The sequence below is a fragment of the Chiloscyllium plagiosum genome, chromosome 16 (assembly GCF_004010195.1).
Source record: "Chiloscyllium plagiosum isolate BGI_BamShark_2017 chromosome 16, ASM401019v2, whole genome shotgun sequence".
NCBI classification, from domain to species: Eukaryota; Metazoa; Chordata; class Chondrichthyes; order Orectolobiformes; family Hemiscylliidae; genus Chiloscyllium; species Chiloscyllium plagiosum.
In genome coordinates, this window is record NC_057725.1 from 61,502,611 (window position 1) to 61,517,818 (window position 15,208).

Here is a 15,208-nt window from a genome sequence, read left to right on the forward strand (position 1 = left end):
TATTTAGTCTATTTTTTTTATTCATTAGCAGTTCTAACTGTAACATTCTTCCAACCAAAATGCTTGTATATTAATATCATGTATTTAACACTTTTGCTGATCAAGCGATAAATCGGTTTACTTATGTTATGTAAATCAAGTTTGAAGTGGAAGGTTAAAAAATGTGCAGGCACGAACGAAGTCTACTAAAGTCCCAACACAGTAATATTTTCCTTAACTCTTCCCATCCCAATTCTAATTAAACATCTTCGCACCGTTAGTGTATGTTTATACTGATACACCAACTCTTAAACCACTATATATATTACTTTTTAAATAATAATTTTAATGAGGTGTAAAAATACACTGCGCACGAGATCTTTATTCTAAGAGTTCTAAATAACTTATGTACTGCAATAACCAATGAATAGACTTTGAATAATTGCAACTAACATTGTTTTTGTCACACAAAGAAAAGTAATGACATTTTCAAAACCAACCCAGCTTCAGTAAACGAAGAAGTTTATATTCAAAGTAACAGATTTCCAAATTATTGTACCTGTTTTAAACAAAGTCATTGGGCAATGTGGTCATGTGACTCCGACCTTTAGTGGCATTTTGTGGGAATCCCATTGGCTACTAGGAGTCATGTGACTATTCTTTGTGTTCAATTCTGTAAAGATTTCACTAAATCCAACTTCTAATGTCAGAAGTCTGACTGCTCCCTTTGGTTAGCAGGGCTCCAAACTACTGAACACGCCCAAATGAGTTGTAGTTCTGTTTAATCAATAGTGGTTGAAATCCTGCTTACCATAACAACGATTTTTCATGCAAGCAGTTCTCATACTTAATTGCAAGGTGTCTGGTCTGAAGGAACATTGGGAGCTAAAATGAAACACCCATCAGAAATGTTAGCAGGTTCTTAACTAGATTATAAATTAGAACAGAAAAGTATTATTCTCCAATAACACTTTTGCAGACTAGCAATATCCTGGAGTATATCTCTTAGTGAGTCAAAGAGATGTACAGCACAGAAACAGACTCTTTGGTTCAACTCGTCCATACCAACCAGATATTCTAAATTAATCAATTTCATTTGCCAGTACTTGGTCCAAATCCCTCTAAACCCTTACTGTTCATGAGGTGAAAGTGAGGACTGCAAATGAGTCAAGATTAGAATGGTGCTGGAAAAGCACAGCAGGTCAGGCAGCATCCGAGGAACAGGAAAATCGATGTTTTGGGCAGGAGCCCTTCAGCCATTCTAGACGAAGGGTTCCTGCCCGAAACGTCGATTTTCCTGCTCCTCGGTTCCTTCCTATTCATGAACCCATCCAGATGCCTTTTAAATATTGTAATTGTACCAGCCTCTACCAATTCCTCTAGTAGCTCTTCAAATACACACACAGAGTCAGAGACTTGTTTTCAGAGCAGTGACAATTCTGCCACTCAATTATATCTTCATTGGCTTTAAAGTATCAAGATGCCACAAAAGGCAATATAGATGCTTCTTTTTCCTTAGATCATGGCTGCCATGTACTTGATCTCCACTTGTTTGTCTTGCTTCATGGTCCTTGCTGCCTTGTCTGTAGCATCTACTCAGAAACATTAACTCACAATGATTAAGACAAATTATGTTTGTTATAGTGTATTAGAATATTTGTGGTGCTTATGAGGATCTAAAATCTGGATTCAGGCTGTTGTCAGGAGTGACCATTTAATGTATGCCTTCACTAACTACAAAATGGCTTCTCAATGCAAGTAACATAAAGTAACATAATAAAATGGCTTCTAGGCTACAAATTAACACTGTATTTAAAATGGCTTTTCACCCTGCTAAAAGCTGCATTCCTGAGCTAACTAAATCAAAGATTAGCAGACAATGCTCCCTTCGCAGTATGGAATTAACCAAGCTAGATATGACATTACTAACCACCCTAGCTGTCCTTGTAGACATAGGTGTGGAGAGATAAAATATGCAAAACAAAGTTGGTTCCCAGGAAATACCATTGAGTTAACCTGCTGTCCATAATGTCATTTTATATCATTTTATTGCACTGTAATTAAGACTGTACTATTTCTTAAGAACCATATAAAACTATCTTAGTTTTAAGCTATTTCAAGCAGCTTTTCCAGAGTACACAGAGGTGCTTAACCCCTTTGTTGCTGGATAACTTATGCCCAGCATCATAATAAATTGTGAAATCTTGCTGAACCAAACCGAGCTGCTAGTGTTTATTTGACCGATCAAAGAACTGAGAGACCTCTCTCGGGGGTCCAGATTTACACTTATGGGCTAAGATTTCATTACTATGTTTGTCCTGGTTCAGTGGCCTTGCTCTACAATTAAAAGTTAATTTACTGATCCATCAAATTTTATGTTTTTCCTCATTATATAAGAGAATATTGTAAAAGATACTCCAGAAGCTGGTTAGGTAGTTTGTAGGAGGAGTTGCATACAGGCATAAAATGGATTTGGGAAGCTGTGTGATTAGCAGTATTGGGAATCAAGTGTAATGCATGTTGGACAGAATGTATGGGTTTGCCAATGTAAAGGAATGAAGAGACAACACAAAATAGTATAGCGGTGAATATTAGTTGGGTTTGGACAGGATGCTGTTCGGAGTGTCGGTGCAACTTGATGGGCCAAATAGCATCTTTCTGCACTGTAGGGATTCTACAAGTTCAAGATCATGTCAGGCTCATGGGTAGGAGAATTTCATAACAGACAGGTGTACAAGGGAGCACCAACCTTCAGAATAATGTCTGACATCTTGATTAATGGCACACTCACTTTCATGCAAAATTAAAGCAAACGTTTGACAGCATGGAAATTGATGATTACACATTATGAAACTTCATAATAAAAAATAGGAATTGCTGGAAAAATTCAACAAGTCTGGTGGCATCTGTGAAAATAAATCAGAGTTAACATTGTGGGTCCAGTGACCTCTCCTCAGAACCTTCTGTGTTCTGAAGAAGGGCGGCTGGATCTGAAAATGTTTCTCTCCACAGATGCTGTCAGACTACTTAGTTTTTTCGGCAGTTTCTGATTTTGTTTAGTATGAAACTTTGTATATTTATAATTCTTAAATATCTGAATACAATGATTAAACATAAAATACTATATGGATTATACAATTTGTTGTACAAGTGTATTTTCATTTTTTGTGATTTGAATGTTTTATTAAAATAATATATAATTTCATATTTTCAATATCTATATAAGTAGATTTATATTAGCAAATGGAAATGGAAATGAACAGAGGCCAGTGAGTCATTCAAAAATACTACCAATACGAACAGGCAAAATGAAGTTATTACTGTCAACTACCAGTTTAGATGCTCATTAAACTTGTTTTCTTAATGCAATAAATATGGTTTGTAATATAATAAAGAAGTTGCTTTTTCTTGTGTTTGACTTTTAAACTCAGCTACTAAGATGTGCACAGACCTGGGAGTATCTGCTAAATGAAGTGCCAATAGAAATTTGGTGAGGGAAATAATCTATTGCCAAGTAATACAGATTCTTTAGTATACCATGACTATCAAATTGAAATTTAACTAATTTTCTCATCTTAAAAAGTTTGTTCAAAACTGTAAATCATAGGCAGTTAATAGTTATTCAATTGTAGGTAGACCACCGACACGGTGTTGTTTATGTTGGCTTATTATTGATGAACCAGTTGTGACTAATGAGTTTCTAACAGGTGTGCCAGAGGAAGTGGTGGAGGCTGGTACAATTTCAATATGTAAAAGACATCTGGATGGGTATATGAATAGGAAAGCTTTAGACGTATGGGGACAAATGCTGGCAAAAGCGACTAGATTAATTTAGGATATCTGAGTTGGACCATAGGGTGTGTTTCTGTGCTCTGTATCTCTATGACTCTTGATAGATATTAGAGAACTATCTGTGATTGACAAGCTCATGTTTACAGACTCCACTAAGAAGAGAATGAAATTAGATGAAAGTGGGAAATCAGAGCAGAAGAAGCAAAGAGTTACTAAGAGTTTTAAACCAAGAATAGAAGTGTAGGATACCAATATAAAAGAGATCAAAGTTGCACAATAAAACATGGTGTGCACAATTTAAATCAAGTATGATTGAACAGATACTAAAGTAGACATAGATATACGATGCAAAGTTTAGAGTTTTAACTAAAAACTTAGAATAATTTAAAATCATGTCTGAAATTTCTCTGCCATGTAGGTACACCATAATGCTTTTTATATCCTAGATAAGCACACAGATAGGAAATGTCTCCTGATGCTTAAAGTAAAACTCAGAGTTCCAGAATGTAAAGGGTGCTGGAGATACTTGAAATTTATTTTATTGACCTCATGATCCAGGAAATGGTAATATTACAACTCAACACGAGGATAGTGGCAGGCATCAGAGAGCATGGAAAGAGACAAATGGTGCAGGGATCCTCCACGTTAGTATTTCAAATTGGATTATGTTGCTAAATATTGGTGAGAGTGACAGTTTATCAGGAGAGTGCAGTCTGGAGCACATTTATGATGGCCTTGGACAAATGGTTACACAGGAGGCATACAACATGTAAAATGTGGTGGTCATGGAAATTTTGATCGTGGAATAGACAAGCATTTTTTCAACTACTACTGTTTGTCCCATAGTATATTTTGCCTCCTTGCTGCCATTGTAAAGGAGTTGACTGAGAGAGTGCTGAATATTTTGATGGGAAAGAGGAACAGCCTGATGTTTTGATCCAAATGGGAAGGTCAACGGTTGAGCTGGTCTGAATATCAGAAGCACAGGAAAAAATGAAAGAGTAGGACCCTTATAGGTAGTAACCCTTGAGTAACACTTGATTTCATACAAAGATATATTTAGGAATAGTAGAACAAGACAGATTAACACATAGCTAGTGAAATTATGTAGGACAGAAACTTTCAGAAATAGAGCAGGAGGTGGATGGATTGCACCTCAGTAGAGCTAAAACCAATGTCCTCTAGGTAAGACTATCTCATTCACTGAGAATTTATAAACGACTTTCACTGGGAGAAAGAGCATCAGAATGAAACTTAGAGAGGTGAAACAAGGTGAGAGGAGATACTGAGTATGAGGGGAGACAAATAACACAAGTTCAGAAATAGGAGGGATTAAATAAGAGACAAATAATTGCACACAAGGTAAATGAGTTTGTGATCTGGAGACATGCCACAACTTAGGTCTTTAATATAACAAAAACATTGCTCAAAGAAGGAAGATTTAGAAACAATATTTCTAGCAAGATGGTATTCAGGAGGTAAAAAATAAAAGGTGTGTGTTGAGGTGTGGTTAGTCGTTGGGTGAGAGCATTGATCAACTAAACAAATGAAGGATTGGAGAGGGATGAATGAACTGATGGCTCAAAGATAGAGATTATTTGGTTGGAATTCCAGGAAAATGGTAGAGTTATTCTGCTAAAGGCACTACAGACTACCAAATAATAGCAAAAAGAAAGAGAAGTCAATTCAGGCAAATTAAGAAAATATGGACGATCTACAGAATTGTACTAATTATTCCAGTATGCACTAGATTTTAACAGTGTAAAGGGCAAAGTGAAGGAGGAATGCTTAAAGGTTGTACAAGAAATCTTGCTTGATTATTGTATTTTTATCCCAGTGAGGAAGAAGGCAGTGTTGGTTCTAGTTCTGGGCAATACAGCATGTTACAGGGGAGAATATTTGGCTTCATAATACAGAACAGAACATACCTGGATATTGACAGGAGATTATAAACAAACAGTGAATAAGGCGGACAAACCAGAAGAATCAGAATAGAGTTGTTGGTAATATAAAATGGAACAAAAGACTTATAAACACAGAAGTAGTAAAAAGGTAGTTAAAGTAAGGGTGAGATGATTAGGGACTGTATAGGAAATCTTGTAAAGAGAGACAGCATGGATAACTAAATATAAAATAAGTACATTGCATTTATCATCACTAGAAATGAGGATACCCACACAGCAGTAAAGGAGATAGCAGTAGTTATACTGAATTGAAAACAAAATTAAATAAACATAGGTACTTGAAAGACCCTTAAGATTGAAAAATAATTCCATCAAATTGGTATTGCAGGTTACTGAGTGAAGAAAGAGTAGAAATTGTGGAGACTCTGGTTAAATCTTTTAATCCTGCTTAGATATGGGAGTGATGCCAGAGGACTCAAAGGTTGCAAATGTTACACCTTTGTTTTATAAAAGGCAGATGGATAAAGTTAACAAGTGTAGGTCTATTCAACCTAGCATCAGTGGTGGAGAAACCTTTTAGATAAAATAATCTGGGGCAAAATAAAATGAAATTTGGAAAATTATGAGTTAATAAATGAGAATTTGTTAAAGGCAAATCATGTTTGATTAACCTGATCAAGTTCTGTGCTTTGAATTAACAGAAATGTTGGATGACACTAAGTAGTTTTGTGTACGGGTTTTCAGAAGTTCTTTGACAAAGTGCCATATATAGTCTTGCTTGCAAAAGTAAAACGAATGGGATTAAGTGGAAATTGGCAGCATGATTCAAACTTTCATAAGGAACAGAAAATAGAAAGTAGTGGTGAACAGTTGATTTACAAACTGGAGGGAGTACTATTCCCCATGGTTGGAAATTGGACCACTGCCCTTTTTTATATATGCCAATCATCTGGGCATGGTGATAAACAGCATCATTTCAAAGTCTGCAGATGATGTGAAACTTAGAAATGTTGAAAAAAAATTAGGAGGGTAGTAACAGACTTCACAAGAACATGATTAGTGAAACTGTTAGATGAGTGTCCCACCTCTGAGTCACAAGGATCCAAATTTAAGTCCCAATGCTCCAGGGCTTTCACACAAAAATCAAAACTGAAACACCAATGCAGTGTTGAGGGAGTGTTTCTTTGTTAGAGGGTACTGTCTTTCAGATGAGATGTTAAGCCAAGGTCCCATCAACCTACTCAGATGGATGTAAAAACACTATTTTAAAGGGCAGCAGGAAAGTTATCCCCAGTGTTCTGTCCAAAAGTCATCTCTCAACCAAAAACAGATCATCTGGTCATTATCACATTATTGTTTACAGGAGTTTGTGCACTTATTGGCTGCTATGTTTTTCCATGTTATGATGGTGCTTTGAGACATCTGGAGGTCATGAGACAAATAATTGCAAGAATTTTTTTTAGGTGAAATGGAACAACGAGATATGCAAAGTGGTTCATTGTTTTGTCGGAAGAATAAAAAGAGGTAATACAAAAGAAATGGTGCAATTGTAAATGGATGCAAAAATGTGTGAGCTATATGCATACAAATCCTAGAAGATGCCAGAATAAGTTGAGAAGTAAGTTATGGAATTGTTGGCTTTATTAATAAAGGACAAGCATATAAAAACAAGAAAGTTGTGCTGAACTTTTGTGCATCACTGGTAAGGCTCAAATGCAATATTGTGATCAATTCTGTACACCATACTTGGATAGATGCTAAACCCTTAGGATTCAAAACAGATTTAGTTAAATGGTATTAGGTTTGAGGGACTTCTGTTATGTGGAAACACTGCAGAACTGGGGGTTTTCTCCTTTATGCAAAGAAAAAATAAGGGAAGCTGTTTTCAGTGGCAAGAGGTCAGTCACTAGAGGACACAAGTTTAAAATGACTGGCAAAAAGAGCCTGAAACAACATGTGAGCAGCATATGGACTGCCTGTGAAAGTGATGGAAACAGATTCAATAGTCACATTCAACTGTAAAATGAATGAATACTTGAAAAGAAAAATACTTGCAGCATTTGGGAAAGAGTGGAGGAATGGGGCTAAATGCTGGCAGAAAACATGTTGTACCAAATGACCTATCTCTGGCTATAAAATTCTACAGGAGAGAGTGAGGACTGCAGATGCTGGAGATCAGAGTCAAGAGTGTGGTGCTAGAAAAGCACAGCAGGTAAGGCAGTTGTGCAGACTCGAAGGGCAGAATGGCCTACTCCTGCACGTATTGTCTATTGTCATCCGAGGAGCAGGTGAATCAACATTTCAGGCATAAGCCCAATGATACCCAAAATATCAATTCTCCTGCTCTTCGGACACTGCCTGACCTGTTGTGCTTTGCCAGCACCACACTCTCGACTATAAAATACTATCATTATGTTTAGACATGTTTTCATACAAAAAATATGATTAAAATGTTTTTCGCCACCCGCATTACATTTCTGAGAAGATCAAGTCTTGAGTTTGTAAATCTTCCCAGAACTATTACTTTATCACATGGAATTCCAGCTAAGGCAGAGTGCTCACATTGAGTTATTAAATTGTGCTATTGCAAGAGGCAGAGGTACATAGCTTGCAAAAATAAGAATTGGAAAGAGGGTTGTTACATTCCAGAGATGATGATTTAAGTGCTTTTTGATTGCCCCCTGGAAAATACTGCCAAGGAAATTTCACAGCTTCAGCAGGAGAAAGACAGAAAGCTGAGGGAAACAGTGTAAATTATTATTTTCTGCATTTTATGCACATTTCTTTACAGCGTTCACTAATCTCCCACTAATTTCCCATTCTGATGGCGAATATATTGCTGTCCTTCAGTCACTGGATCAAAATCATGGAATTTGCTTCATAACAGCACTCTGAGTCTACCTTTACCATATGGACTGCAGTGGCTCAAGAAGGCAGCTCACCACCACTTTCTTAGGGGAACTGGGAATGTCAGCTGCGCTGACCTACACAGTGATACTCATATTTCATGGAAGAATGAAAATCAATTCCTCAGAGGTGCCAGTGGTACACAAATAAGTGTTATTTTGCTTATCTTAACTTTCCTGACATCTAATTTGCAATGTGTATTTTATTACCAAAATCTAAGAAACAATTTAAATCCATCCTCCATCCTAAAACGTTTGCTATTGTTCCCAATATCTGTTTTACTGAGGAAGACCCTCCAAATTTGGGTAATTATTCCATTCTTCCAGAAATCACATTATTTGTATGTATATTGTTAAACTCTGAATATAAACATAAATGAAAGTGGTTTTCAAATATTGCAGAGTAGAAAAACCCACCAGGAGGTGTTCTTGTCCAAGAACTTCGCCACCTCGCTCTTTTCTTTCTAGTGATTCCCATGATCTTGTCTCTTTCTGCAGTTAGCAATTGTAGTAGTTAGAGGTCAGTTGGTGTGAAATTATTTAATTACTAGCTCACATCCCAGCAGTTTCCAGTTTCAATTGGACTATGCAATGGAAGAAGTAAATACAAAATTTCACTGCTACAAATCTGGGGGCAAAATTGGGCTCTTTAACTTCTATCGTTTTGAAATTACAAGATATATTAAACTGCAAATTTGATAAGTAGTGAAGTGTGCCGGATACCATACAATTAAATGGGTTTGTGGGTGTACATTTAATGACTGTCAGTAGCATGCAAAGCAGGCTAATCATGCTGTCAAACAATATCTATTGTTGATTTTACACCAGAGTTGATATCTTGGGAACTACACATTCCAGCTTTTCTCTTAATGTTGAACAGCTGAACACACATGAAACTCCATGAAGGTCACCCAGCTAGCACTGTTCAAAGGAATCTTCAACTACATAAAGTGAGTTGCTGGCTTATTTCTTCTGGCTGCAGTTCTGCACATTTTGAGTTCTTTTCCATGATTATTTAGCATTAGAATATTCTACAGGAAAATGTACTTTATTCATAAAAATCGTATGTCTGTACATACTAATGTTATAAATCAGTTCTGTACAGGTTTTGCAGATAAAAGAAAAACAAACAAAAATATTGCTATTTTGACATTTCTCAGAGCTTCTCTACAGTTGCATAAAAAGGGCATTTTCTATTTATGCAGAAAGCTTTTTATGTTCATTTTGAGGCACTTTCCCAATACTTTGGAAAAAAAGACTTTAGGCAGTGATCTTTCCCCACCGAGCCTTGGCAGCAGCTGTCCCGTGCTTTAGTGTGTCCCTCAGCACGTAGTCCTGCACCTTGGAATGTGTTAGTCTTCAATACTCATTTGAGGTCAACTCTTTGCACTGGAAGACCAACAGCTTCAGGTGGACAAAAGAGCTCTTCCTTCAGTTCAGGGGGTTGATCTCAACGATGTCAACTCACCATCTATACAATTCCCATCCATCTCAGAGTTTCACAGCATTCTAACAATAGAAATGTGAGAACAGTTGTGATGCCTATAGCAAATGTCATGGGAATGACACCCAAATCGACAGTCAATGACAATGTGCACATGTACTATTAAGAGACTGGCACAATTTAAAGACGGTATATGCAATGCAGACGTAGTGAGAATCATGGCCTGTAGATGTATGTTAACAGCTCTGTGCATTGTAGGTAACTTGGACAACTCATAGTTGAGAATGGATGCATTTCTTTTGTCTTTCTTTTCTGAAAGGGATGTGTTTGGGAGAGACATGTAATACTGTACTAAAGTGTTTCTTTGTTTGCCATGATCATGTGATCCTCATCAGGCATCCATCCCGTTGACTGTTTTGGGCATAATATGGACTCTGATCCCCAAAGGACTGTGATGGCAGAGTCCCAAAACCTGCTGGGAGCATTCTGCAAGTTTAGTTCATTATTTTTCTATTTCCTGAGTAGAAAGTGTCTGCCTACTCTCCTCTGAATGAAGTGGATCTTTACTTGAGTACTCAGATTTGTTGGTGTTTTCTTAATATGAATACTCCAGCCAGTTAAATGTAAGTGCAAAGAAAAACAGTACAATTTATACAGTGGGACGTTGAAGAGTGAAGCAGGAAGTCAAAGAAAAAACACAGGCTAGATACAACTGTTTTATATACGTTAGTGTATTTCCCGTGGGACTTCTTACACTGACTGAGAGCATATGCCATTTTATAACAACAAGTAGTCTTATGCCATATAACACATAACATAATGTTGTTAGAACTAATGATTTAAGTAACTTAGTAAGATTAGGATTTTAATATTCTGTATTTTTGTACTGATGTTCTAGAGTCAGTTTTTCCCAGTTCAATCCAGTTTTCAGTAAATATAATGACTTTGGTGGTTTTCACTATTATGTCTCTTATTTTTTGGACTCACATTTTAATCTTTTTTTGGCACATCTGGAATACACTGTAGGATGTTCCCAGCCATATGGGGAGGGGCTCCATGGCAGCTATGTAGCAGTAACATAGGAATGGAATACAGTGATTAAGCAGTCATGTTGGGATTTTGCAACTCTGTAACAATGATCCTGAGGTTTAACAAATCAGGTGGCGATGCACAGGGTGGGGGCAGGGATTTGTCACAACGAGCAGGTAGAACTGAAACTTCATAACATTTGTTGAGGCCCTGGAGCTTTGATAGCACTGTAGCGGGGAGAACAGAAGTTTGCAGCACTGTCGTGGATAATGGAGTTGAGGAACAGTTGAGGGAGATCCTCAGAGTTAGCAGCATTGAAAGGATAGCCCCAGAGTTTGGTAACACTCTTTCTCAGGTAAGTCTAGTTGATCGGGGTGGGGATTTGTTGTGGTGTACTAATGGACGGTCAGGAGAGGGGCAACCAGTGGCATTCTTAATTGACTACTTATGTTGCTCAATTGATTGCCCAGAGGGTGGCTGCAGCATTGAGGTGCACTCTATTGGCAATATCCCGTGACAGTGGGTAGATGCCAATACCTTGCTCTGCCATACTGCCAGCCGTTATGCCTTACAGGGAACATTTAGTCCATTGGAACTCAACAAACAGAAGAAAACAGGACATGTAAACTACATTAAAATCATTGTACAGAAACTGAAATAAAAATTTAGACATGTAGTTGGGGAGTAAGGGACACACAAAAGAGGAAATAATAGATAAACGTAACAAACAGTACTTTATTTTTAAAAATCCATGGCTTAGGTTTCTTCTGGGATCAGACAATCCACGTTGATAAAATAAACTTTTCCAGGACCGGAAAAATTGTTCAACACTAATTATTTGTTACATAATTAAAACCCTGGCATCTCCTGATTGCACTAGCCCTGATGTTTTCATTCATTTTTAGTACAAGTGTCTAATTAGCCTCAGCTCACTCCATTCCGGTGAATTTTGCGCAGAGCCCATTGTGCAGAGTTCTATGGCACCCCAATAGACTAATTCTAGCCCCACCCTACAGATCACTGCCAGCCACTGGAAATCACAAAGACTGGCATCTCTTGCACCCATGTCATTTTTAAAAGTCTGCGGTGCATTCAGACAAGCATTGGCACTCCAGGGTTGCCATTCACCAGCAATGTAATGGCACAGCAATCACAAAGCAACACTTTTCAAGGTACATTGCAGGCATGGATGATATTCACTTGCACTTACGACCCATTCTTTCACTCTAGTTACTATTTAACCACTGGACCACACAGTTCACCTGTCCTTAGTTACATCCCATCTAAGTACCTTCTCTAAGTCACTGCTACTCTGTCACCAATGTCCACTGTGGATTTGCACCTTGTCATTGGCCACTAGGGGAACATCACATCCATGCAAGCAATTAGACAATTACAAACATGAGCTTTTGCATATACCCAGTAAACTGAACACAAATAAACCAAACAGAGCCTGCAATTCACCCCCTCAATGCAAACCAAATGCTGGTATCATGACATGTTACAGTCCAGTATGTCTACTAGACCCAGCTCTCACCTATTAGCACCAGGTCTCAATCAGCTCCTGTTTGCCTTATAGAGCTCACCTCCTCATTGTCCTCCTTGGAAGATTGCTCCCATTTACCCTAGCTCCTCAGCATCCAACACATTGCCTCATCACCTGCTCCATTTATTCAGAGCACAGAACACCAGGATGATGGAGTACTCTGTATCCGGACTATACTGGAGGGCCTGCCAGACCTGCTATTGCCTGCTCCACCATGACCAATAATTGAAGGATGAGTCTGTACTCAGCATTCATTGCTGGTTGTACAACGGAGTCATAAGCCAAGGTTGCAATGGGTAGCCTTTGTCATCAACATTCCCTGTCATGTCAAAGCATAAACTCCACATTAGGAAAATGAAGCCTTCACATGGCCCATGCACTGGACATATAGCCACTGAAGGAATCCTCCAAACCTCCACACAGTACCTTCGCGATGGCCATGTATGGATGGCCTGTGAATCCCAGGATCCTCCATGCACCACAACAAAGCCTAGGCCTTCCGAACTCTCTACAAGGCCACACTACCATTTCCAGCTCTCGACAAATTGTAAAAACTTACAATCATCAAAGCAGACTCAGGGTAGTGGAAGAAGCCAACCTCCAGTTGGGGACTTGAGTCAAAAGCTGTGGAATCAGGGAATTTACAGTCTTCTCAGGATGATCAGGCGTGAAATTAGAGAAGCACAAGGAAGTAACATGTGATGCAAGTAGTAAGTTAAATTTCTCTTTCACATTTTAAACTTTGTTTTCTTGATAATTTTAAAATATGCTCAAAAGCAAAACAATGACTCTTCAAGCTTTTTAAGAAGGAAATCCTGTTCACATTCCAAAAGGGAAGGTCATCGAAATTGAAATGCCTTTTTCAACATGGAAACAGAGCATACAAGTCAGAGAGATTTTCACTTATCAGGAGGTAAATGACATTGTATGCACAATTTGACCCAAAAGTGTAGATGGAAACTGTTATTGGTTTATAAAACCAAAACAAAGGTGAAACTTTATGAATCCTCACGGAAACATCTGGAGATTGTAAGATGAGGATGGAATATACAGAGTGCAAAAATAACCCCAAAATGGTGAGTGTTACTATTCGTATGTCATACTTGCAGTAAAGATAAATGTGCCAATGTGAAACATATTTGGATTTTCAAAAGGTGTTTAAAGTACCACACATTTGTCTACTTAAAAAGGGCAAAATGTCCATGGAGTTGGATGTAATATATTAGCATCGATAGAGGATTGGCTAACTGATTGAAAACAGAGTTCAGAGAAGGGGTACCTTTTCTGGCTGGTAATCTGTAATTAATAGAGTGCTACAGTGCTGAGATCACAATTATTTACAATATATATTAGTAACTTGAATGAAGAAAATGAAAGTGCTATAGCAAAGTTGACAGATGGCACAAAAAGTCTGTTGAGGGATATAGACAGATTAAGTGAGTGGACAAAACTTGGCAGATGGAATATAATATGGGAAATGAGAAGTTATGCACTTTGACAGGAAGAATAGAGGAGCTGGATATTATTTAAATGGAGAAAGACTGCAGAAATCTACAGTACAAATGGATTTGGGAGTCTTCGTCCATGAATCACAAAAGGCTAGTACCTAATTTCAGCAGGTAATAGGGAAGGCCAGTTGATCTTTATTTCAAAGGGAATAGCGCATAAAAGTAGGGAGGTTTTACTAAAACTATAGAAGACTCCAGATATACCCCAGCTGGAATACTATGAATAGCTTTTAAGCCCCTTATCTAAACAAAGATATACAGGATTTGGAGATAGTCCATTGGAGGCTGAAACCAGGTATGGAAGGGCTCTCTCAGCGGAAAGGTTTAGTAGATTGGGCCTGTGCTCAATTAAATATAGAAGAATGAGAGGTGATCATAATGAAGCATACAAGATTCTTAGATGACTTGACAGGATAGATGTGGAAAGGTTGTTTCTCCTTGTTGGAGGAAGTCTAATACCAGAGGGCATAATCGAGAGTAAAGAGCCATACATTTAAGACAGAGATGAGGAGGAATTTCTCCTCTCAGATGGTGGTGAATCTGTGGAATTCTTTGCCACAGAGGGCTGTTGAGGTGAGATCATTAAGCATATTCAAGGCTGAGACAGACAGTTTTTTAAACAGTAAGGGAATGAAATGTTTATGGGGGAAAGGCAGGAAAATGGAGTTGAGGAATATTCAATCAACCACGATCTCACTCAATGGCAGAGCAGACTCAATAAATTGCATGACCTACTTCTGCACCTACGTCTTATTGCTTTATTTTCGTGCAGGACTTTGATAATCACATGGAAAAGTACACAGCAATTACTGAGAGCTGGCAGAGCAAAAATGACACCTTTGAATTTGTATGATATTGGCTTGTCATATGAAGACAGTTCCTGCATCAATTGTACCAATAAAACTTCCATGTGAAGATAGTGAGCAAAAGTACAGACATTTTGGACCAGAAGAAATATGGATTTAACACATCAAGTTTCATCCAGCATCTGAACGTGCTTACAAGACTGTCTTTGCCAGCACTTTAAAACTGACTGCTTGCGACAGTGCCTCCATTGTGACAGCAATCAAGCACTTTATGTTAACTGTGACCTTGATTTA